Here is a 24,909-nt window from a genome sequence, read left to right as displayed (position 1 = left end):
TTGCTGCATTTGTAAATGTCAAAAGCTAGTATAAAGAAATAATAGTGGTTAAAAAAAACACGTGTGGGTTTAACTAATCATTATTTTTGTAGAATTCTCCTTTAAGGGGGCGTGGCAGGGGTGTGTCCTATGTCTACATACTTTTGATAATAGGTAAAAATAAAAAATTACTGCGCTTCCCTACACCCCCAAGCTGCAGTTCTAATTCTCAGGTAAAAGAATCAAATAAGTAAAGCAATTTAAAAGAACCGCGCTAAAAATTCCAAATATCTCAAATGATGTGATAAAATCAACGTGTTATATTAAATTCTGAACCCAAATGTCAACACAATATATATGTGATAATTTGAATAATCAAAAAATGTATTAAAAAACTTTATGCAAATAAAATATAAAAAGTGGCAAAAAAGATAAAGTCCGTGACTTTAAAAGTGACTTCGGATACCAACAGTCCTTAATGTAAATAATTCCACCAATAGTGATTGAAAACTTTAGTGAGTAGAAACATCTCGTGAAAAGGATCCACCACCTATGCAGATATATGTTTACCAGAGGTAAGCTGTAATGAAGCTTATGCCAGAAATCCACTCTGTGGGGACACCACCATCGGTCTCAGCATAGAGGGAGGATCGCCCGGAACTCACCGATAAGAAGGCCAAATATCTCAGCAATAGGAACCCAGGGAAATAAAAAACACATCCTCCATAGTGTGAATGCGCTTTAACAGTTTATTGAAAGGAGTAAAAATAGCGCACTTACTAGAAATGAGGAATAAAACAGCATAAAATATAAATCAGCCGGCCGGCCTGCATGCACCCGTTCACAGTGGGATGGAAACGATGACGTCAGCGCGTCTGACGTCATCGTTTCCATCCCGCTGTGAACGTCATCGTTTCCATCCCACTGTGAACGGGTGCATGCAGGCCGGCCGGCTGATTTATATTTTATGCTGTTTTATTCGTCATTTCTAGTAAGTGCGCTATTTTTACTCCTTTCAATAAACTGTTAAAGCGGATTCACACTATGGAGGATGTGTTTTTTATTTCCCTGGGTTCCTATTGCTGAGATATTTGGCCTTCTTATCGGTGAGTTCCGGGCGATCCTCCCTCTATGCTGAGACCGATGGTGGTGTCCCCACAGAGTGGATTTCTGGCATAAGCTTCATTACAGCTTACCTCTGGTAAACATATATCTGCATAGGTGGTGGATCCTTTTCACGAGATGTTTCTACTCACTAAAGTTTTCAATCACTATTGGTGGAATTATTTACATTAAGGACTGTTGGTATCCGAAGTCACTTTTAAAGTCACGGACTTTATCTTTTTTGCCACTTTTTATATTTTATTTGCATAAAGTTTTTTAATACATTTTTTTGATTATTCAAATTATCACATATATATTGTGTTGACATTTGGGTTCAGAATTTAATATAACACGTTGATTTTATCACATCATTTGAGATATTTGGAATTTTTAGCGCGGTTCTTTTAAATTGCTTTGTTTTGATAATAGGTGCCCCTCATTCCCATCTCAAAAAGTTGGGAGGTATGCAATTTACTAATTTATTTCACTCTGTTATCACACCAATAGTTCAATGCCCTGGTGGCACCAAACAAGGAAAGGTGTCCAGGAAACTAAAACGGCAGCCCAACTTAAAGGTCAGAGAGCAGTAACTGGCAGCGGGTGTCACAGCCCAACACTGATATGCCAACACAGTGCCTCCCACTGAGTCAGAATGATTATTCCTGTGAGCTAAGGACACTTCTGATATCATATCATATCAGTGAATGTACACCAACACACTGTACCCACACATGCATATTCTGTACACAGTTACAGAAACACTGTACATGGATACAAAGTATCATACATCCTATATACACACACTGCACACCTACACAGGCTGAGCACTCTCCATACACTGACAGCTACTTAGGGGAGTGCAGAGTCAGTCATATTGATGTGTTTTTCCCATAGTAGGCAGACAGATATACAATCACTCTGTATCACGGTACTTGTGTGGTGTCACCCCAGCGGTGTCATTGTTACCTGCGTGATGTTATTCAAGAGGCGTAAGTGATAACTGTGTGATGTCACCCTGGTAATGTCAGTGTTATCTGTGTTGTGTCACCCTGGTGGTGTCATTGATACCTGTGCAGTGTCACCCCTGTATTATCATTGTTACCTGTGTGGTGGTACTCCGGTATTATTTTTGTGGTGTCACCCCTGTATTGTCATTGTTTCCTGTGTTGTCACCCCAGTATTGTTTTTGTTGCTTCTGTGGTGTCACCCCTGTATTGTCATTGTTACCTTTTATGGTATCAACCTGGCAGTGTTAGCTGTGTGGTGTCCCCCTGGTATTGTCAGTGTTAAATGTGTGGTGTCACCCTGGTATTGTCAGTGTTACCTTTTGTGGTGTCACCCTGGTAGTATCACCTGTGCGGTGTCCCCCTGGTATTGTCAGTGTTAGCTGTGTGGTGTCACCCTGGCAGTATTACCTGTGTAGTGTCCCCCGGCAGTATCACCTGTGTGGCGTCCCCCTGGTATTGTCAGTGTTACCTTTTGTGGTGTCACCCTGGTAGTATCACCTGTGCGGTGTCCCCCTGGTATTGTCAGTGTTACCTGTGTGGTGTCACCCTGGCAGTTTTACCTGTGTGGTGTCCCCCTGGCAGTGTTACCTGTGTGGTGTCCCCCTGGTATTCTCAGTGTTAGCTGTGTGGTGTCCCCCTGGCAGTATTACCTGTGTGGTGTCCCCCTGGCAGCAGGGCAGCCATCAGAAATTGTGGGGCCCCTTAGACAGCTTTAGGCCTGGGCCCCTCCAGGCCTGACCGCCAACATTCCCCAGGGCCTGCCCACTGGCCGTCCCATCAAGTCCTTCCGTGCAATTTTACTTTAACACTTACAACGTCATATATGAAAATGAACAGTGTATTATAGAGGTCGACCGATATATCAGCCGATATTTGGCTTTTTTTACTTAATCGGCGGATTGTGCTGATAAAAAAAGACGATTATAACTTCAGCGGGACTTGCAAATGACTTCTGTAATAGAAGTCAATTGCAAGTTGTCTGAAGGTTTCTTCTCTCCTCCTCTGGGCAGCCTGCCAAGTCTGATAAGAAGATACATTTGTATCTCTTTGGGTTCTTTTATCAATAGACTGAACTCTGTGTGTAGAAGCTCTCAGTTTAACCATTTAAAGACTAAATCTTTTTTGACATTTGTTGCTTACAAGTAAAAATTCTGTATTTTCTTCTAGAAAATCACTTGGAACCCCCAAACATTATATATATATTTTTTTTAGCAGAGACCCTAGGGAATAAAATAGCGGTTGTTGCAATATTTTATGTCACACGGTATTTGCGCAGCGGTCTTTCAAACGCAATTTTTTAAAATAAAATACACTAATTAAAAAAAAAAAATAAGCAGTAAAGTTAGCCCATTTTTTTTCGTCCAAAAGTTTTGGTTACCTGTTTTTGTGTATTTAATATTTAAGATATAGTTATTTTTTTTTTAATCTAAATTATACATACAAGTGAACTGATTGGAGGTTTGTTTTGTTCAATAAATGTTTAAATGTAAAAACTTTTCTGTATCACTTATTACTTAAGGTTGCTTCCACACTGGAGCGGGCAGGCGTTGACGGTAAAACGCTGTTAGTTTTAGCGGCGCTTTACCGTCATTTTAGCGGCGCTATTCGGCTGCTAGCGGGGCGCTTATAACCCAGCTAGCGGCCGAGGAAGGGGTTAAATGCGCCCCTGAAGTGCTGCTGCCGAAACGCTTTGCAGCCACTTCGGCAGCGGTGCGCATTCATTTCAATGGGCAGGAATGGTGGAGCAGCGGTATACACCACTCCAAAGACATCCTGCCAGCGCATCGCCTCAGTGTGAAAGCACTCGGGATATCACACTGAGACTGTAGGGAAGCCGTTTTACAGGCACTTTACAGCGCTATTTTTAGCCCAAAAACGCCTAAAAAAACGCCCCAGTGTGAAAGGGGTCTAACTGTTAGATTTTATGAGATGAAGGGGGAAAAAAAAAAAAATCGGCCTAATATATCGGCCCAAAAAAATCGGCATCACATATCGGCCATCGGCCACCGCGATTTCTAAATATCGGCATCGGCCAGAGAAAAACCCATATCGGTCGACCTCTAGTGTATTATAAGTCATCAGTGCTTTCATTTTTATATTTTGCCCAAAAGAGACATCCCAAACCAGCAGTTGTGCGCTCGCAGCCCCTCTTCACATGTTCTCTCTCAACCCCCTAACACCTGTACGTTCTCAGCCCCCCTAACAACTGTATGCTCGCAGCCCCCCTCACACCTGTATGTTCTCAGACCCCCTAACACTTGTACGCTCTCAGCCCCCCTCTCACCTGTAAGCTCTCAGCCCCCCACACACCTGTACGCTCTTAGCCTCAACGCCTGAACGCTCTCAGCCCCCCTCTCACCTGTACGCTCTCAGCCCCCCACACACCTGTACGCTCTCAGCCCCCCTCACACCTGTACGCTTTTAGCCCCCACACACCTGTACGCTCTCAGCCCCAACACCTGTACACTCTCAGCCCCCCACACACCTGTACGCTCTCAGCCCCCCACACACCTGTACGCTCTCAGCCACCCACACACCTGTACGCTCTCAGCCCCCCTCACACCTGTACGCTCTCAGCCCCCACACACCGGTACGCTCTCAGCCCCCCACACACCTGTACGCGCTCAGCCCCCCACACACCAGTACGCTATCAGCCCGCTCACACCTGTACGCTCTCAGCCCCCCTTACACCTGTACGCTCTCAGCCCCACACACACCTGTACGCTCTTAGCCCCAACACCTGTACGCTCTCAGCCCCCCTCTCACCTGTACGCTCTCAGCCCCCCACACACCTGTACGCTCTCAGCCCCCCACACACCTGTACGCTCTCAGCCCCCCACACACCTGTACGCTCTCAGCCCTCCACACACCTGTACGCTCTCAGCCCCCCTCACACCTGTACGCTTTCAGCCCCCCACACACCTGTATGCTCTCAGCCCCAACACCTGTACGCTTTCAGCCCCCCACACACCTGTACGCTCTCAGCCCCCCACACACCTGTACGCTCTCAGCCACCCACACACCGGTACGCTCTCAGCCCCCTCACACCTGTACGCTCTCAGCCCCCCACACACCTGTACGCTTTCAGCCCCCCACACACCTGTACGCTTTCAGCCCCCCACACACCTGTACGCTCTCAGCCCCCCACACACCTGTACGCTCTCAGCCCCCCTCTCACCTGTACACTCTCAGCCCCTCTCTCACCTGTACGCTCTCAGCCCCCCACACACCTGTACGCTCTCAGCCCCCCACACACCTGTACGCTCTCAGTCCCCCACACACCTGTACGCTCTCAGCCCCCCCACACACCTGTACGCTCTCAGCCCCCCCACACACATGTGTGCTCTCAGCCCCCCACACACCTGTACGCTCTCAGCCCCCCTCACACCTGTTTGCTTTCAGCCCCCTCACACCTGTATGCTGTCAGCCCCCCACACACCTGTACGCTATCAGCCCCCCTCACACCTGTACGCTCTCAGACCCCCTCACATCTGTATGCTCTAAGCCCCCCTCACACACGTACACAGGCACACACACATATGTACACAGACACACAAACATGAACACAGGCACACACACATATGTACACATGCACATAGGCACACACACATATGTACACAGACACACACATGTACACCACCCCACCCCCGTTCCTCTTCTGTTTTACATTAATCCTTACTTGGAAGGTGCTGTTCCTGGTGTAGCGCTGGTAGATTTGCAATCTACCGCATGTTAGGTAAATTTAGTAACTTGTTCATTAGGAAGGTTAAGTTTGCCTCTGTTCCAGCTTGGCTGACGTTGTGTGTGTTTCCGTGCTGACCGGTGGGTGTCGCTGTTACCACTGGTTAGTGTTGGAAAGGCAGTGTGTTGAAGCGTATGGATGCTCTTCTGTCCCGAAGACAACTCGGTGGAGGTGGTCCTCTGAGTTGCATTCTGGGTGAGGGTATTTATGGGACAGACGCCATATTTTGGGGTTCGTTTTACAGCCACCTGCTGGCCCTCCTGGCCGACAGGTATGCATCCGTTCCGGAGGCCCACGATACTGCGGCGCAGGGGTGGGTCCAGAGGCTTGTCTGGGGCCTACCACCGCGGCCGAGGAATGGTCCGAGGAATGGTCCTGAGCTGTCGGTCCTGTGTGGCGAAGATGGACAACTGAGGAGATCCCAGGGGAGGACCCGTCTTGGAGAGATCACGCAGAGCGCTGGTCTATAGAGGGGCCTGGTGACTCGGTTGGAGGACATATCCGAAAGTAACTATACAGCATAGTGTTGCCGGGTTGGCTTAAAGGTTCAGGCACTGTGACTGACATTCATTACAGAACATCTGATACATCCTGTGGCAGAGGATCGTACGGGTTTTGTTCCCAAGCAATCTGTGGCAGATACTTTGATTCGTGCTGCGTACTGGCTGCTCGGCTATTGAGAGAGGCCTATCCAGACGAGCAAGGAGTGTGTCCCACGAGAGGAGCGCATTCCATACAATATCTGAATTCTACCGGGACATTTGTCAAAAGAACCCTACAAGAAGATGTTTGAGTTTCTTCTGCAGTTTCCTTTCCGCCTCTTTCCTGCTATTTCCTAAGTCAAGTGTTTAATAAAGCATTGAAAACGTACTCCAGTGTTGGTGCGTGTGTCGTCCAGAGGTAAACTCAACGGAACCCTAGACCTGGTGCTGGTGAAACAGAGGGAAGCAGAGTGAAGGTAACAGACCTGCTTAAACCAGCAGCTCCACCGAGAGTTATTGCTACACTGGTCCCAGCTCTTGTGGAAAACACACGAGGAGTGCACATGCTGGAATTTACCAGAGGTGGCAGCAAAGAGCCCGATGTCAGTGACACAGCAGCAGCTGCTGACTCGCACACATTCTGAAAGCCAGCGCAGCCACGGAGCTCTCATGCACCCCTCCCTGCCTTCTCTCATCCCCGCCAGACAGCCGGGCCCTTCTAGACTCTCGGGCCCCTTACAAGTGTGTGGGCTGTACACACCTGATGGCGGCCCTGCCTGGCAGTATTACGTGTGTGGTCAGGGCCGTCTTTAACCACTTCCCTACCCACATATAGTCACATGACATCCTGGGATGGGGTCTCCCATCCTGGGTGGACGTCATATGAAGTCCTGGGATTCCCGGTCGTCTAGGGGGCGCGCGCGCACCGCCGCGTTGCTCGGGACCCGGTGCGTGTGCCCGGCGGCCGCAATGTCACGTGATTGCCCGTTAACCGGGCCGGACCGTGGATCTGTGTGTGTAAACACACAGATCCACAGCCTGTCAGGTGAGAGGAGAGCGATCTCCTCCCCTTGTACATCCCCTCCCCCTACAGTTAAAAGCATTCCCTAGGAAACATATTAACCCCTCCCCGCCCCCTAGTGGTTAACCCCTTCACTGCCTGTCACATTTACACAGTAATCAATGCAATTTTATAGCATTGATCGCTGTATAAATGTGAATGGTCCCAAAAATGTGTCAAAAGTGTCCGATGTGTCCGCCATAATGTCGCAGTCACAAAAAAAAATCGCGATCGCTGCTAAAAAAATAAATAAATATATATTTTTTTTAAATGCCATAAATCTATCCTGTATTTTGTAGACGCTATAACTTTTGCACAAACCAATCAATATACGCTTATTGCGATTTTTTTTTACCAAAAATATGTAGAAGAATACGTATTGGCCGAAACTGAGGAAAAAAATTTTTTTTAAAAAAATTGGGATATTTATTATAGCAAAAAGTAAAAAATATTGTGTTTTTTTCAAAATTGTCGCTCTTCTTTTGTTTATAGCGCAAAAAATAAAAACCGTAGAGGCGATCAAATACCACCAAAAGAAAGCTCTATTTGTGGGGAAAAAAGGACGTCAATTTTTTTTGGGTACAACGTTGCACGACCGTGCAATTGTCGTTTAAAGTGCGACAGCGCTGAAAACTAAAAATTGGCCAGGGAAGGAAGGAGGTGAAAATGCCCTGTATTGAACCGGTTAATATTAATTGGACCCCGGGCAAAAGATTTCTTGGGCCCCCCCATGCAGTTTTGCTCTCCACCTGCTATGAGACATACAATAAATAGCAGCTAGACTCAAAATCTGTTTACTGAATCAGATCAGACAGTGATTGTGATTGGTTGCCAGAGGTTACAGTGTATCATTACCACTCACTGACTGGTTTCTAAAGGTTATAGCAAACATTTCCGCTCACTGATTAGTTGCTAGAGGTTACAGCACATGATTTCTGCTTGTTGATTGTTTGCTAGAGATTACTGTACATCAACACTGCTCACTGATTGGTTACTGCACATCATTACTGCTTACTGATTGGTTGCTAGAGGTTACAGCACATCATTTTCTCACTGCCTGCACACCATGGACTGGGGAGGTGAGGGGGCCCATTAATGGACAGAAAACTCCTAGGGATCCTAGAACTCCTGGGATCAGTGGCAGTGCTGGGAGTAGGGGAGGGTGTAATCAATGGTAATGCTGATTTTTTTTTACCAACTACCAATATAAAGAGGAGTTTTAACACTGGCCACCAATGTAATAGGGGTTTACACTGACCACTAATGTAATAGAAGCATTCACAGTAACCACCAATGTAAGGGGGACATTCACACTGGCCACTGGTGTGAATGAAATGCCTCTACACCAATCACCAATGTAATGAGAAGATTTACATTGACCACCAATGTAACTGAGACATTTAGCCTGCGTTCAAATTTGTGTGTGTTGGGAACACATGCAAAATCGCTTTCCTGACACCACACCACTCAAATCCCCTTCCCCTTTAACTCTACCTGTCTCCTCTGCTCATCTTTGCACCCACATTCCTTACCTCTATACATCCCCTCCTTGCTCACCTGTGCACCCCAAACTGTAATTCCTTCTTTGCCTACCTCTGCACACCCCACACTACCCTCCCCAACAACTAATTTGCTTACCTTTGCAGAAAAGGCTGATGGTAGGCTTAGTAAACACAGTTGTAGGCAGGACTTTCAAGCATGCCCTTTATCTCCCCAGTGAGCAGCATTCAGTATAGGTGATGGTGGATATGACCTCAGGGGGCATGATATACATATGAATACCACCTCTATTTACATAGAATGCTGCCGGTCTGCCGCTATTTACATATGAATGCTGCTGCTATTTATATATAAATTCCGGTATTTACATGTAAACACAGGGTCTGCAGGTGAGTCATCTGTACTCAACAATAGGGCAGAGCTGGGCAGCATTAGTAACAGAACTTCATACTGAGATATCAGGACACAGCATGAGACTAAAACCTTAAGGGATGAGGGAATTTAAACTGGGATAGTTGGCAAGTATGAGGCAGCTGCTTTGGGCCCCACAACAATGACAGGGCCCAGGGCAGCTGCCCCTTTTGCCCTGCCTTAAAGACGGCCCTGTGTGTGGTGTCCCCCTGGTATTGTCAGTGTTACCTGTGTGGTGTCCCCCTGGTATTGTCAGTGTTACCTGTGTGGTGTCCCCCCGGTATTGTCGGTGTTACCTGTGTGGTCCCCCCCCGGTATTGTCGGTGTTACCTGTGTGGTGTCCCCCCGGTATTGTCAGTGTTACCTGTGTGGTGTCCCCCCGGTATTGTCGGTGTTACCTGTGTGGTCCCCCCCCCGGTATTGTCGGTGTTACCTGTGTGGTCCCCCCCCCGGTATTGTCGGTGTTACCTGTGTGGTGTCCCCCCGGTATTGTCGGTGTTACCTGTGTGGTGTCCCCCCGGTATTGTCAGTGTTACCTGTGTGGTGTCCTCCCGGTATTGTCAGTGTTACCTGTGTGGTGTCCCCCCGGTATTGTCAGTGTTACCTGTGTGGTGTCCCCCCGGTATTGTCAGTGTTACCTGTGTGGTGTCCCCCCGGTATTGTCAGTCTTACCTGTGTGGTGTCCCCCCGGTATTGTCAGTGTTACCTGTGTGGTGTCCCCCTGGTATTGTCAGTCTTACCTGTGTGGTGTCCCCCTGGTATTGTCAGTCTTACCTGTGTGGTGTCCCCCTGGTATTGTCAGTGTTACCTGTGTGGTGTCCCCCTGGTATTGTCAGTGTTACCTGTGTGGTGTCTCCCTGGTATTGTCAGTGTTACCTGTGTGGTGTCCCCCTGGTATTGTCAGTGTTACCTGTGTGGTGTCCCCCTGGTATTGTCAGTGTTACCTGTGTGGTGTCTCCCTGGTATTGTCAGTATTACCTGTGTGGTGTCCCCCTGGTATTGTCAGTATTACCTGTGTGGTGTCCCCCTGGTATTGTCAGTATTACCTGTGTGGTGTCCCCCTGGTATTGTCAGTATTACCTGTGTGGTGTCTCCCTGGTATTGTCAGTGTTACCTGTGTGGTGTCCCCCTGGTATTGTCAGTATTACCTGTGTGGTGTCCCCCTGGTATTGTCAGTATTACCTGTGTGGTGTCTCCCTGGTATTGTCAGTGTTACCTGTGTGGTGTCCCCCTGGTATTGTCAGTGTTACCTGTGTGGTGTCCCCCTGGTATTGTCAGTATTACCTGTGTGGTGTCTCCCTGGTATTGTCAGTATTACCTGTGTGGTGTCTCCCTGGTATTGTCAGTATTACCTGTGTGGTGTCTCCCTGGTATTGTCAGTATTACCTGTGTGGTGTCCCCCTGGTATTGTCAGTGTTACCTGTGGTGTCCCCTTTGCTGTGATCTCGGTGTCAGTTGTCACTCTCTCCCGGCTGGGTGTCTGGATTGTGACAGAACTTGTTGTGTGTCATCCTGGTGCAGTTGAGCTCCTGATATCCCTGATAAGCACTGTTTACACACAGCCCGCCTCCTCAGCCCGCACAGACCTCTGACTGGAATAGAACACAAAGTGAGAAGACTTGTCTGGTATTGTGAGGGAGACAGTGAGCGGATCCCCCTCCACTCTCCGCCCCACTCACGTCCTGGCCTGTACAGGGTGGAGGAGATATCGGCACACTCTCTAGTTAATGATTCTCCTGGATTGCAGAGCTGAGCGTCTCCTCACATCTCCCCTCCTCACTGGCTACAACCTTTAGTGCCTTCTATTAGTGATGGGAAGTCCGGATCTTTTAATTGAATCGGTTCATTTCGAACTACTCACTGAAATGAACTGATTCAATGAATCGATTCTTCGGTTCTTCGGTTCACTTGCTGAGTCTACTGACAAGCAAGTGAACCAAATCTCTGACTCAACCTTAAATGATTAGAATCAAAAGAATGATCCTTCACAGAAGGTTGGCAGGTCCTGGGGAGGTTTACTTGTATTTAGTTTGCTGCTCAGAGCACAAGCACAATACTATTGTGTCAGAGCAGCCAGCGTCATCAATTTTGGTGTCGCACAAAAAGCTGTGTAGATGAAAAGCGGGTTTTTGTGCGTGTGAACCTCATTCTGATGGGCCAACTTCACAGTTAATATTGCTAGCCATCAGATTTTTCCATAGTCTTTACAGCGCATGCACAGGAAAAATGATCGGATTTTACTACCACGGGCGGGCGAAGTACCCACGGTAGTAAAATCCAATCGTTAGGCTCCTTTCACACTTGTGCCATTTGAAAGTCGTGCAATTTTTGCCACGATTTTTACCGTGACTTTGATGCGACTTGAAGAATTACCTATGTAATCTTGAGGTCTCTGCCTCAAGTCGCATCAAAATAGGACCAAAGTAATGCAGTGACTACTTTGAAGTCGCTGTGAGTTGAAGACGCACAGATATGAACGGTACTCATTGGAAATCATGGGGTACCACTTGTCATGCGACTTTGTAGTCCCAAGTTGCAGGACAAGTCACACAAGTGTGAAAGGGGCCTCATTATGCACTGTAAAGACTACAGACAAATCTGATGGCTAGCAATCTTAACTGTGAAGTTGGCCCATCAGAATGCAGTTCACATGCACAAAAACCCGCTTTTCGTTTACACAGCTGTTTGTGCATCACGTAAGTGGCAATATTGGCTACTCCTATAGATTGCTTGATCTGACAGAACACCTGCTACCCAGGTTACTGAGCACAATCCTATACTCATATGATCATATAACAGACCCAAGATGCAATAAAGAGAACCTGTCACTATCATATAGAGGCTTGTTATCTTGACTTTGTCCTCTCTGTCTTTAAAGCAGTCTGTAGTGTAGTGCTGCTACCTGATCATTGATTTAGTGTATTGTTCTACTGGTGGCGACTCATGGTTCTTTCAGTGTACTATGTTCTAACAACTCCTATGATTCTTTAACTTGGTAACTTGTATGATTCTTTAACTCGGTGTACTGTGTACTCCTGACTCTTGTTTTAAGTTTGTATCCAGTTCCTGAGTGTCACTGTGCCTTGAGCATGCTGATTGGTTGCAGGGAGGGGCCAAGCTCTCTCACTCTAGGATCATATTACCAGGCCTGCTCTGCTCTGCTCTGCTATGTATTGAGTGCATAGTGAACTGTTTCAAATGGATCAGTTCACTCAGATGAATCGATTCATCCAGTTCACTGAAAAGAATCGATTCAAAAGAACGATTCGTTCATGAACTGGACATCACTACCTTCTATCTTCCTGTGTGTGTCCTGACTCACTGACTGTCCATTGTCATCCTAAAACATTACTGACTGTCCATTGTCATCCTAGAACATTACTGACTTCCCATTGTCATCTTAGAACACTACTGACTGTCCATTGTCATCCTAGAACATCACTGACTGTCTATTGTCATCCTAGAACATCACTGACTGTCCATTGTCATCCTAGAACACTCAGTACTGTCTATTGTCATTCTAGAACATTACTGACTGTCCATTGTCATCCTAGAACATTACTGACTGTCCATTGTCATCCTAGAACATTACTGACTTCCCATTGTCATCCTAGAACACTACTGAATGTCCATTGTCATCCTAGAACACTACTGACTGTCCATTGTCATCCTAGAACATTACTGACTGTCCATTGTCATCCTAGAACATTACTGACTTCCCATTGTCATCCTAGAACACTACTGACTGTCCATTGTCATCCTAGAACATTACTGACTGTCCATTGTCATCCTAGAACATTACTGACTGTCCATTGTCATCCTAGAACAGTGTTTTTCAACCTTTTTTGGTCATCTACATCATCCACACATAGGGCACCCAACGTTAGAGGCGATTTATTCTTCCAAAGCAAATACATTTTTACACACTGGTACTGACTAGTATTCCAGTGTTTCTCTTCTCCCTCAATTTCTCTCTGTCAGTCAGCCAATGCCACCCCAGTGCTGAGGGAGAGACACAGGAGGGTCACAGATCACTGCTTACTACTACACTGTCACACTGGTCACTGCTCACTACTACACTGTCACACTGGTCACTGCTCACTACTACACTGTCACCCAGGTCACTGCTCACTACTACACCATCACACTGCTCACTACTACACCATCACACTGCTCACTACTACACTGTCACACTGCTCACTACTACACCGTCACACTGATCACTGCTCACACTATTACACTGTCACACTGGTCACTGCTCACACTACTACACTGTCACACTGGTCACTGCTCACACTACTACACTGTCACACTGGTCACTACTACACTGTCACACTGGTCACTGCTCACTACTACACCATCACACTGGTCACTGCTCACTACTACACCATCACACTGGTCACTGCTCACTACTACACTACACTGTCATGCCCCGTACACACGGTCGGACATTGATCGGACATTCCGACAACAAAATCCTAGGATTTTTTCTGACAGATGTTGGCTCAAACTTGTCTTGCATACACACGGTCACACAAAGTTGTCGGAAAAGCCGATCGTTCTGAATGCGGTGACGTAAAACACATACAATGGGACTATAAACGGGGCAATAGCCAATAGCTTTCATCTCTTTATTTATTCTGAGCATGCGTGGCACTTTGTGCGTCGGATTTGTGTACACACGATCGGAAATTCCGACAACGGATTTTGTTGTCGGAAAATTTTAAAGCCTGCTCTCAAACTTTGTGTGTCGGAAAATCCAATGGAAAATGTGTGATGGAGCCTACACACGGTCGGAATTTCCGACAACAAGGTCCTATCACACATTTTCCATTGGAAAATCCGACCGTGTGTACAGGGCAGTACACTGGTCACTGCCCACTACTACACCATCACACTGGTCACTGCTCACTACTACACTACACTGTCACACTGGTCACTGCTCACTACTACGCTGTCACACTGTTCACTACTACACTGTCACACTGGTCACTGCCCACTACTACACCATCACACTGGTCACTGCTCACTACTACTACGCTGTCACACTGGTCACTGCTCACTACGACACTGTCACACAGGTCACTGCTCACTACTACACTGTCACACAGGTCACTGCTCACTACTACACTGTCACACAGGTCACTGCTGACTACTACACTGTCACACAGGTCACTGCTCACTACTACACTGTCACACAGGTCACTGCTCACTACTACACTGTCACACAGGTCACTGCTCACTACTACACTGTCACACAGGTCACTGCTCACTACTACGCCGTCACACAGGTCACTGCTCACTACTACACTGTCACACAGGTCACTGCTCACTACTACACTGTCACACAGGTCACTGCTGACTACTACACTGTCACACAGGTCACTGCTGACTACTACACTGTCACACAGGTCACTGCTCACTACTACACTGTCACACAGGTCACTGCTCACTACTACGCCATCACACAGGTCACAGCTCACTACTACACTGTCACACTGCTCACTACTACACCGTTACACTGGTCACTGCTCATTGTCACCCTATTGGGACCAAATCCGTAGTACAGAGACCCCATGGACCTAGCTGCATACTACAGAAGAGTTGTAGGAGTTAATAAGTGCATTGTCATTGGAAGTGAGACGGCAGAGTAAAGATGGACTGGTGGAGTGGGACATGGACTCTGCGGTATCCCCCTCTGAATGCTACATTCTGGAAGATAGGGTGTTCAGCGAAATGAGACAGAGTGTTTCACAGAACTGTACACAGCTGCACACAGTGTACGACTCATCTCTGACTTTCACATGAACACGGCCCCTGCCTGGTCCTTGGCATCGGTGAGAGCTTACACAAGAGAGGCGCCCCCAAGGGCAGGGTGAGTAGACCCCACCCACACACTGCTTGCTGTTTATACTGTCTGGATGTGAGCTCAGATTGTTCCTCAGTTCTACTGTACAGACAGTGATATGCACAGCTTGAAATTTGAATTTAAATTGAAAGTTCTAAATAAACATGCAGTGTATAACACATATGTGTACAGTTATACATATAGTTACAGAAAACATGCATTCACAGGATATATACTGTACATGTACAGAATACATATACAGTATGTGTACAAGATACACGCATGTACAGAATACATACATGTACAGAATACATATACAGTTTGTGTACAGGATACATACGTGTACAGGATACACGCATGTACAGGATACATGCATATTCAGTATACATACATGTACAGAATACATATACAGTATGTGTACAGGATACATATCTGTAAAGGATACATGCATGTACAGGATACACACATGTTCAGGTAAGGATACATACATGTACAGAATACATATACAGTATGTGTACAGGATACATACGTGTACATTAAACATATCTGTACAGGAATATGCAAAAAAAACAGCACTGGCAACTAGCATGATAAAAAAAAATATATGAAAGTGAAAAAAGTCGCTACATAAATGCGACTATAAAAATTGCATTTGGTGAAAAATAAGTGATAAAATATTGCCACTATTTATCATAAACCCTCTAAAAATATACAATATGTGTAACCATAAGCAATCAAAGAAAATGTTGGTGATATTCACCTCAATAAACAAACAATTGTGAGTTCAAGATGGATAGAAATGTTCATTCAGAGAACTAAAATAACAATAACAGCAGACTTCCACCTTCTCATCCAACAAGTTGATTACAGTCACCTGGAATACTGCGGTGGATATGAAGAGATGGGATAAAACTTGGACTGCTGATCCTATAATAGAATAACCTTGGGAGCTGCGGCATCATATTCCACCCAAAAAACAAGAAGAAATATATATGGTGTAATACTGTGAGATGAGAGATCAATTGCGCATGATAGCGCACTCACGGAACGGATATGCAGAGCAGGCATTCAGAGTTTGTCGGTGATCGCCGCTGTAACAGCGTGCGCTTCACTGACTACAGGAAACAGCATCACTGGTTTTTCAGACGTGAACCGGATATTGCGTTGATGCGTTTCGCCCCTCCTTATGTCAAAGACATAACATCCAGCCCACACAAGATCAAATTTATATGCAGCATCAAGTGAGTGACAGCCAATTAAGGCTAGTGTATAAGAATTACCCACCTCTTCCTGGTTCATCATATCCTATTGCAATTACAACAAACTTTAATAGATGAACAAGAACACGACATCCCTGTCATCAAAACGTAAAAGTATAAACACACATTTGTATTGGATAAGCAAAGATATTAAGTACTGATATATCTCAACAGAATGCCTGAAAATAAAGACATACATAATACATACTTAAATAAAATCATTCCTAAAACAGCGTACATATACATCTAACATAGAATCTTTAATTTTGTTAAAAACATTTCTAGAATTTAAAAGAAAAATATATATTCTGATGACCTACTGAAATTTTTTTTATATATGATGAAAATAGAAATAAGAATAAAAATAATAAATAATAATAAAAATAAAAATAAAAGTAAAAATAAAAATGAAATAAAATAAATAAAAATGAAAATAAATATTAAGATATAAATAATAATAATAATAATAATAATGAAAGTAAAAATAAGAAATAAACATATAAATAATAAATTAAATTAAAAATAATAAAATGAAATAAAATAGAAATAATTGATTAAATAAAAATAAAATTATTATGGAAAGATATGAAAAATTGGAAAAATTACAACCAATAAAAAATAAAAAATATTAAATATTAATGGAAGGAGTTACCAATTTGATAAAAAACAATTGAGGTCCAGCTCAATATTAAGGCCGAACGGACTCAGCGTACGTAATCTATGGATCCACTAAGTTTCGTTTTGAGATATAGCCTTTCTGAGATTGGAGCCTCGCCAATGCTCCTCAAACCTGTCAATCCCACAAAAGGTGAGTACACTAGGGTCTTTGTTGTGAAACAACCTAAAATGGTTGGAAAGACCATGATGTCTATACCCTTTCTTGATCCTATTAACATGCTCTCTGAGCCTACACCTAACTGCCTGGTAGTTCTCTCCACATACTGAAGATTACATGGACAGGACAGGAGGTAAGTAACATGTGCAGTACTGCATGTTATGAACTTTTTAATCTCATAGGATCTCCCCTCTAACAGAGAGCTGAAATGGGTAGTTTTCCTCTTACGATATTTGGATGTCTTGCACATCACACATCTGCCACAACTGTAAAACCCAGTACTATCTAGAAAGGTACATCCTTTCTTAGGGGGGTTAATGACATTATGTGCCAATACATCTCTGAAAAACAATTCTATCTTTAATCCCAAGATCAGCAACAACCACTTCGTTGGAGTGTTTAAATCATTGGTTGAGCAGGATTTAGATAGACTTACTATTAAACTGCAGAGACGCAAAAAAGATCTAGAAAAAGGTTTGGAGTTACTAGAGAAAAACAAAAATGTAGATCTGCACTAGTTACTATTTTAATTGTTTCACCATGACATCCACAATACTATCTATCAATATCATATATAAAGGTATCTATTACTATTACTTCCATATTATTATCTATCAACATCATATACAAGGGTATCTTTGGATACATTATCTATACATTACTCAATATTACTAATTTGATTACTTCTATAATATTATTTATCAACATCATATACAAGGGTGTCTTTGGGTACATTGTCTACACATTATTTAATATTACTAATTTTATTTCAGATTACAAATATTTACCATCTACAAATTTACATTTTGTTCCTAGATATCCCTTCATTCTGACAAGCTCTCCATTATCATTTCTGTCACATGGACACCACCCCATTATCCAGACACTGCCATTCCATCACCCTTTGCCATTTAGACATATTATGCTGCCTCAGCTCCCGTGCTGGGGTTTGTTGCCTCTGGCTCACTTCGTGCCATTTGCCGTGCATCGCACTCAGTGCCAGGGTTGGTAAGTGTATGTCTTCTGACCAACCATTTTGTGAATAGATCTATTTTATTCCTCTCTACTAAGATGGAGGTTTATTATATGTATATATCCTACAGGTTTGCACTGCATCAGCTCCTGATGAGTGGAGAATATCATCCACGAAACGCGTCAAGCTACACTTGATGCTTCAACCTTAACTATTTGTACTCTGATGTCATCATTATTTTTTATATTTTTATATTATTACCAGTATTATGTCCTTTCCATACCAGGTCCCGGGCACACCACTTCGGGCACCCACTATAACCATTATTATTATCATGCGATTTAAACTCCAGCTACCAGGTTCCGGGCATGCCACTTCTGGCACCTATTATGATTATGATTATTATCATGGCTATGTGATTATAATTCCAGTTACCGTTGTACCATTAGTATTTCAATTACCATCTACCTAGTATGATTTTATATCTACTGTATGTATTTTTCCATACTATATGCTTCATTTTTATGCAAAAACATATATGTGTGTTGATATATGTGAAATCCTTGTATTCTATTTATTATGACTATTAAATTACCATTTTTCAACCCTCCGCACTCCAACCGCTTCATTTAAAGTCCCAACTCCCCTTTTTGTATATTTCTTAGGGGGTAATGACATTATGTGCCAATTGCAGCCTAAGCGTAGGTGGTTTCGTGTAAATGAATTTGGGCTAATTTGGCAGGATTTTCTTCAGATCTCTATCTTGTAAAAGAAGGGGCCAATGTTTCTTAATAATTTTCTCAAAATCCCGATACTGCCTATTAAACCCAGTCATAAATGCTAAACCATAATTATGTTCCTTTTTGTCTCTCAATTTGAACAAGATCATCCCTATCCATCCCACCAATCATTTCTTTTGTCTTCTCTAGATCTTCCAATCTATAGCCTTTATCTTGAAACCGTTTCATGATGACATTGGCCTGTGAATTATAGTCCTCTATGTTGCTACAATTTCTTCTGATCCTGAGCATTTGACTTTTGGGGATACCTCCTAGCCATCTGGGGTGATGGCAGCTTGTTAACGGAATGTAACCATTCCTGTCAACATCTTTGAAGAAGGTGCGTGAATAGTGTCAGATCTAAAAAATTAATCTCATGATAGCTAAAGCTCTCAGAAAAAGAAATACCAAAACGGTTGGCACCTATTTTGGCTAAAAATTCAAAAAAGGAATCCGGTGATCCTGCCCAAATGATCAGGATATCGTCTATATACCTTTTATATAGTCTAAGTTCTGGTATATTATACTGGTAGATAGCTCCATTTTCCCAAAAACTCATGAACAGGTTGGCTACTGATGGTGTATACTTGGCCCCCATTGCGACTCCTTTTGTTTGTCTATAATATTTTTTTTCATGCCAGAAAAAATTATGGCTCATTGCCAAATCGAGAGCCTTCAAAATAACTTTTTTCTGTTTGCGTTTCATATTGGTGCTCTCCAATGCCCATTCCACTGCTTGTAGAGCATGTTCTTGCTGGATATTCGTATACAGTGAGTTGACATCAATACTTGCCAGCAGACAATTGTCATCCACTGTCACTGTGCTAATTAATTTGATTAGATCTTTACTATCCTTAAGATATGCAGGACATTTTTTGGTGAGCGGTTGCAAAAAATAGTCCAGGTATTCACCAAGACTGGAAAAAAGTGACCCGATTCCACTGACTATCTGTCGACCGGGAGGTTTAGAAGGATTTTTGTGTATTTTCGGTAACTGATATATATCACGGGTACTCGTGGTGATTCTGGGATAAGATATCTGGCCTTCTTCTTTTTCAAAATGCCATCATCGGTTGCTGTTTTAATCAAACTTTTGAGTTTGGCCTTGAATTTCTTTGTAGGGTTGCCCTTCAATTTTTCATATGTTTCTTGATTTCTGACTAATCTATTAAGCTCTTCTAAATAATCAGTTTTGTTGAGTATCACTACCCCCCTCCCTTGTCAGCTGCCCTAATGACTACATTTTTGTTTTTCTCTAGTAACTCCAAACCTTTTTCTAGATCTTTTTTGCGTCTCTGCAGTTTAATAGTAGTCTATCTAAATCCTGCTCAACCAATGATTTAAACACTCCAACGAAGTGGTTGTTGCTGATCTTGGGATTAAAGATAGAATTGTTTTTCAGAGATGTATTGGCACATAATGTCATTAACCCCCCTAAGAAAGGATGTACCTTTCTAGATAGTACTGGGTTTTACAGTTGTGGCAGATGTATGATGTGCAAGACATCCAAATATCGTAAGAGGAAAACTACCCATTTCAGCTCTCTGTCAGAGGGGAGATCCTATGAGATTAAAAAGTTCATAACATGCAGTACTACACACGTTACTAACCTCCTGTCCTGTCCATGTAATCTTCAGTATGTGGGGAGAACTACCAGGCAGTTAGGTGTAAGGCTCAGAGAGCATGTTAATAGGATCAAGAAAGGGTATAGACATCATGGTCTTTCCAACCATTTTAGGTTGTTTCACAACAAAGACTCTAGTGTACTCACCTTTTGTGGGATTGACAGGGTTGAGGAGCATTGGCGAGGCTCCAATCTCAAAAAGGCTATATCTCAAAACGAAACTCAATGGATCCATAGATTATGTACGCTGAGTCCGTTCGGCCTCAACATTGCGCTGGACCTCAATTGTTTTTTTATCAAATTGGTAACTCCTTGCATTAATATTTAATATTTTTTATTTTTTATTGGTTGTAATTTTTCCAATTTTTCATATCTTTCCATAATAATTTTATTTTTATTTAATCAATTATTTCTATTTTATTTCATTTTATTATTTTTAATTTCATTTATTATTTATATATTTATTTCTTATTTTTACTTTCATTATTATTATTATTTATATCTTAATATTTATTTTCATTTTTATTTATTTTATTTTATTTTTATTTTTACTTTTATTTTATTTTTATTTTATTTTTATTTTTATTTTATTTTAATTTTTATTTTTATTCTATTTTTATTCGTATTTGTATTTTTTTCATTTTTATTTTTATTATTATTTTTATTTATTATTTTTATTCTTATTTCAATTTTCATCATATATAAAAAAATTTTCAGTAGGTCATCAGAATATATATTTTTCTTTTAAATTCTAGAAATGTTTTTAACAAAATGAAAGATTCTATGGTAGATGTATACGTACGCTGTTTTAGGAATGATTTTATTTAAGTATGTATTATGTATGTCTTTATTTTTAGGCATTCCGTTGAGATATATCAGTACTTCATATCTTTGCTTATCCAATACAAATGTGTGTTTATACTTTTACTTTTTGATGACAGGGATGTCGTGTTCTTGTTCATCTATTAAAGTTTGTTGTAATTGCAACCGGATATGATGAACCAGGAAGAGGTGGGTAATTCTTATCCACTAGCCTTAATTGGCTGTCACTCACCTGATACTGCATATAAATTTGATCTTGTGTGGGCTGGATGTTATGTCTTTGATGACGCCCTGGAGGAGGGGTGAAACGCGTCGACGCAATATCCGGCTCACGTCTGAAAAACCAGTGACGCTGTTTCCTATAGTCAGTGGAGTGCGCGCTGTTACAGCGGCAATCACCGTCAAACTCTGAATGCCTGCTCTGCATATCCGTTCCGTGAGCAGCGCTATCATGCGCAATTGATCTCTCATCTCACAGTATTACACCATATATATTTCTTCTTGTTTTTTGGGTGGCCCGCGGCTCCCAAGATTTTTCTATTATAGTATCAGCAGTCCAAGTTTTATCCCATCTCTTCATATCCACCGCAGTATTCCAGGTGACTGTAATCAACTTGTTGGATGAGAAGGTGGAAGTCTGCTGTTATTGTTATTTTAGTTCTCTGAATGAACATTTCTATCCATCTTGAACTCACAATTGTTTCTTTATTGAGGTGAATATCACCAACATTTTCTTTGATTGCTTATGGTTACGCATATTGTATATTTTTAGAGGGTTTATGATAAATAGTGGCAATATTTTTATCACTTATTTTTCACCAAATGCAATTTGTATAGTCGCATTTATGTAGCGACTTTTTTCACTTTCATATATTTTTTTTTTTATCATGCTAGTTGCCAGCGCTGTTTTTTTTGTATATTCATTTTAAATCACAGTATTTGTTTCTAGCAGCTGCAATAAGGCTTGTGGTGCACTTATTAATTTTGCGAGCGCTGCTTTTCTATATATCTATATCTGTACAGGATACACGCATGTACAGGATACACACGTGTTCATGATACATACATGTACAGAATACATAAACAGTATGTGTACAGGATACAAATGTGTACAGGAAACACACACGTTCAGGACATGTACAGAATAAATATACAGTATGTATACAGGATACATATCTGTATCGCATACACGCATATACAGGATACACACGTGTTCAGGATACATACATGTACAGTATACATATATGTGTACAGGATACATACATGCACAGTACAGCCCAAGTAAGGATAGGTCAGTGCTCTCCAGCCATCAGCACACACGCCTGTCTGTATGGTCAGTCTGCACTTTATTTCTGGAGCAGCACATGACCAGAGTGGCTGTTTATCAGATCTCATATTTCCCCTGAAGAGATTATTCCACACATAAGGGGAGGAAGATACAAATGTCACGGGTTCTTCTCTGATAACTTATGCCACCTGTTAATGAATGTTATCCAGGACTGAACACTGTATACAATGAGTATAGTGTATATGGTGAGCAGGGTATATCTTTTATACAGAGTGTGGGGCATATATGGTGAAGAGAGTGTATCTTATATACAATAAGCTGTGTATAGTCTCTATATGGTTAACCAAGTATATAATCCTGTATATGGTGAGCAGAGGGAATTTTATATTCAGTGAGCAGACTATATCTTCTATATGGTGAGCAGAGTACAGCATATACAGTATCTCACAAAAGTGAGTACACCCCTCACAATTTTGTAAATATTTTATATGTTTTCATGTGACAACACTGAAGAAATTACATTTTGCTACAATGTAAAGTAGTGAGTGTACAGCTTGTATAACAGTGTAAATTTGCTGTCCCCTCAAAATACCTCAACACACAGCCATTAATATATAAACTGCTGGCAACAAAAGTGAGTACACCCCTAAGTGAAAATGTCCAAATTGGGCTCAATTAGCCATTTTCCCTCCCCAGTGTCATGTGACTCTTTAGTGTTACAAGGTCTCAGGTGTGAATGGGGAGCAGGTGTGTTAAATTTTGTGTTATCGCTCTCACTCTCTCATACTGGTCACTGGAAGTTCAACATGGCACCTTATGGCAAAGAACTCTCTGAGGATCTGAAAAAAAGAATTGTTGCTCTACATAAAGATGGCCTAGGCTATAAGAAGATTTGCAAGACCCTGAAACTGAGCTGCAACACAGTGGCCAAGAGCATACAGCGGTTTAACAGGACAGATTCCACTCAGAACAAACATGGTCGACCAAAGAGGTTGAGTGGATGTGCTCAGCGTCATATCCAGAGGTTGTCTTTGGGAAATAGATGTATGAGTGCTGCCAGCATTGCTGCAGAGGTTGAAGGGGTGGGGGGTCAGCCCGTCAGTCTTCAGACTATACGCCGCACACTGCATCAAATTGGTCTGCATGGCTGTCATCCCAGAGGGAAGCCTCTTCTAAAGATTATGCACAAGAAAGCCTGCATGCAGTTTGCTGAAGATAACCACTGCCTTGCTAAAGAAGCTGAGGGTACAGGTGATGGACTGGCCAAGCACGTCTCCAGACCTAAAACCTATTGAGCATCTGTGGGGTATCCTCAAACGGAAGGTGGAGGAGTGCAAGATCTCTAACCTCCACCAACTCCGTGATGTCATCATGGAGGAGTGGAAGAGGACTTCAATGGCAACCCTTGAAGCTCTGGTGAACTCCATGCCCAAGAGTGTTAAGGCAGTGCTGGAAAATAATGGTGGCCACACAAAATATTGACACTTTGGGGCCGATTTGGACATTTTTAATGGTAGCCTGGGTGCGTTAGCGGTAAAGCTAGTTTTAGCGGGGCTTCGGCAGCACTGCCCATTGATTTCAATGGCAAGGGCAGTGCAGGAGCGGTGTATACACCGCTCCTCCACCGCCCCAAAGACACTGCTTGCAGGACTTTTTTTTCCATCCTGCAAGCGCACCACCCCAGTGTGAAAGCACTCGGGCTTTCAGAATGGGGAGGCTTTTCAGGCACTTTACAGGCGCTATTTTTAGTGCTAAAATGCCTGAAAAGCGCCTTAAGTGTGAAAGGGGTCTTAGGGGTGTACTCACTTTTGTTGCTAGCGGTTTAGACATTAATGGCTGTGTGTTGAGCTATTTTGAGGGGAAAGCAAATCTACACTGTTATACAAGCTGTACACTCACCACTTTATATTGTAGCAAAGTGTCATTTCTTCAGTGTTGTCACATGAAAAGATAGAATAAAATATTTTTAAAAAATGTGAGGGGTGTACTCACTTTTGTGAGATACTGTACAGTGAAATGGGTAGATCTATATACAGTATGGTGAGCGAGGTATATCCTATATACAGTAAGGGAGGGTTATCCTATACACAGTGAGCTGGGTACTGTATATCTTATATACAGTGAGGGAATATATCCTACAGTATATACAGTAAGCGCTGTATGTTTTAAGCACAGATCACCACCTAAATGTTGTAT

General features: G+C 42.9%; 1 protein-coding gene across 6 annotated transcripts in view; it reads right to left on the bottom strand.

The window, feature by feature from the left end:
- Positions 1-24,909, bottom strand: part of PIK3C2G (phosphatidylinositol-4-phosphate 3-kinase catalytic subunit type 2 gamma) — a 190,933-nt gene that overhangs the window by 123,613 nt on the left and 42,411 nt on the right. For 3 of the 6 annotated variants that reach the window (XR_012242952.1, XM_073621369.1, XM_073621373.1), the window contains exons 1-2: positions 12,577-12,606; positions 10,706-11,084 (exon numbers count right to left, since the gene is read on the bottom strand). The exons of 1 other annotated variant lie outside the window; for it this stretch is intronic. The gene's annotated coding sequence lies outside the window, so the exon portion shown is untranslated. Of the gene's footprint in view, positions 1-9,012; positions 9,706-10,705; positions 11,085-12,576; positions 12,607-22,688; positions 22,755-24,909 lie in introns of those variants that run through there. 2 more of the 6 variants (XM_073621372.1, XM_073621370.1) reach the window with 2 other exon arrangements.

The sequence above is a fragment of the Aquarana catesbeiana genome, linkage group LG03 (genome assembly GCF_042186555.1).
Source record: "Aquarana catesbeiana isolate 2022-GZ linkage group LG03, ASM4218655v1, whole genome shotgun sequence".
NCBI classification, from domain to species: domain Eukaryota; kingdom Metazoa; phylum Chordata; class Amphibia; order Anura; family Ranidae; genus Aquarana; species Aquarana catesbeiana.
The sequence above is the reverse complement of the archived record's forward strand: the minus strand, read 5'-3'. Positions and strand labels throughout refer to the sequence as shown.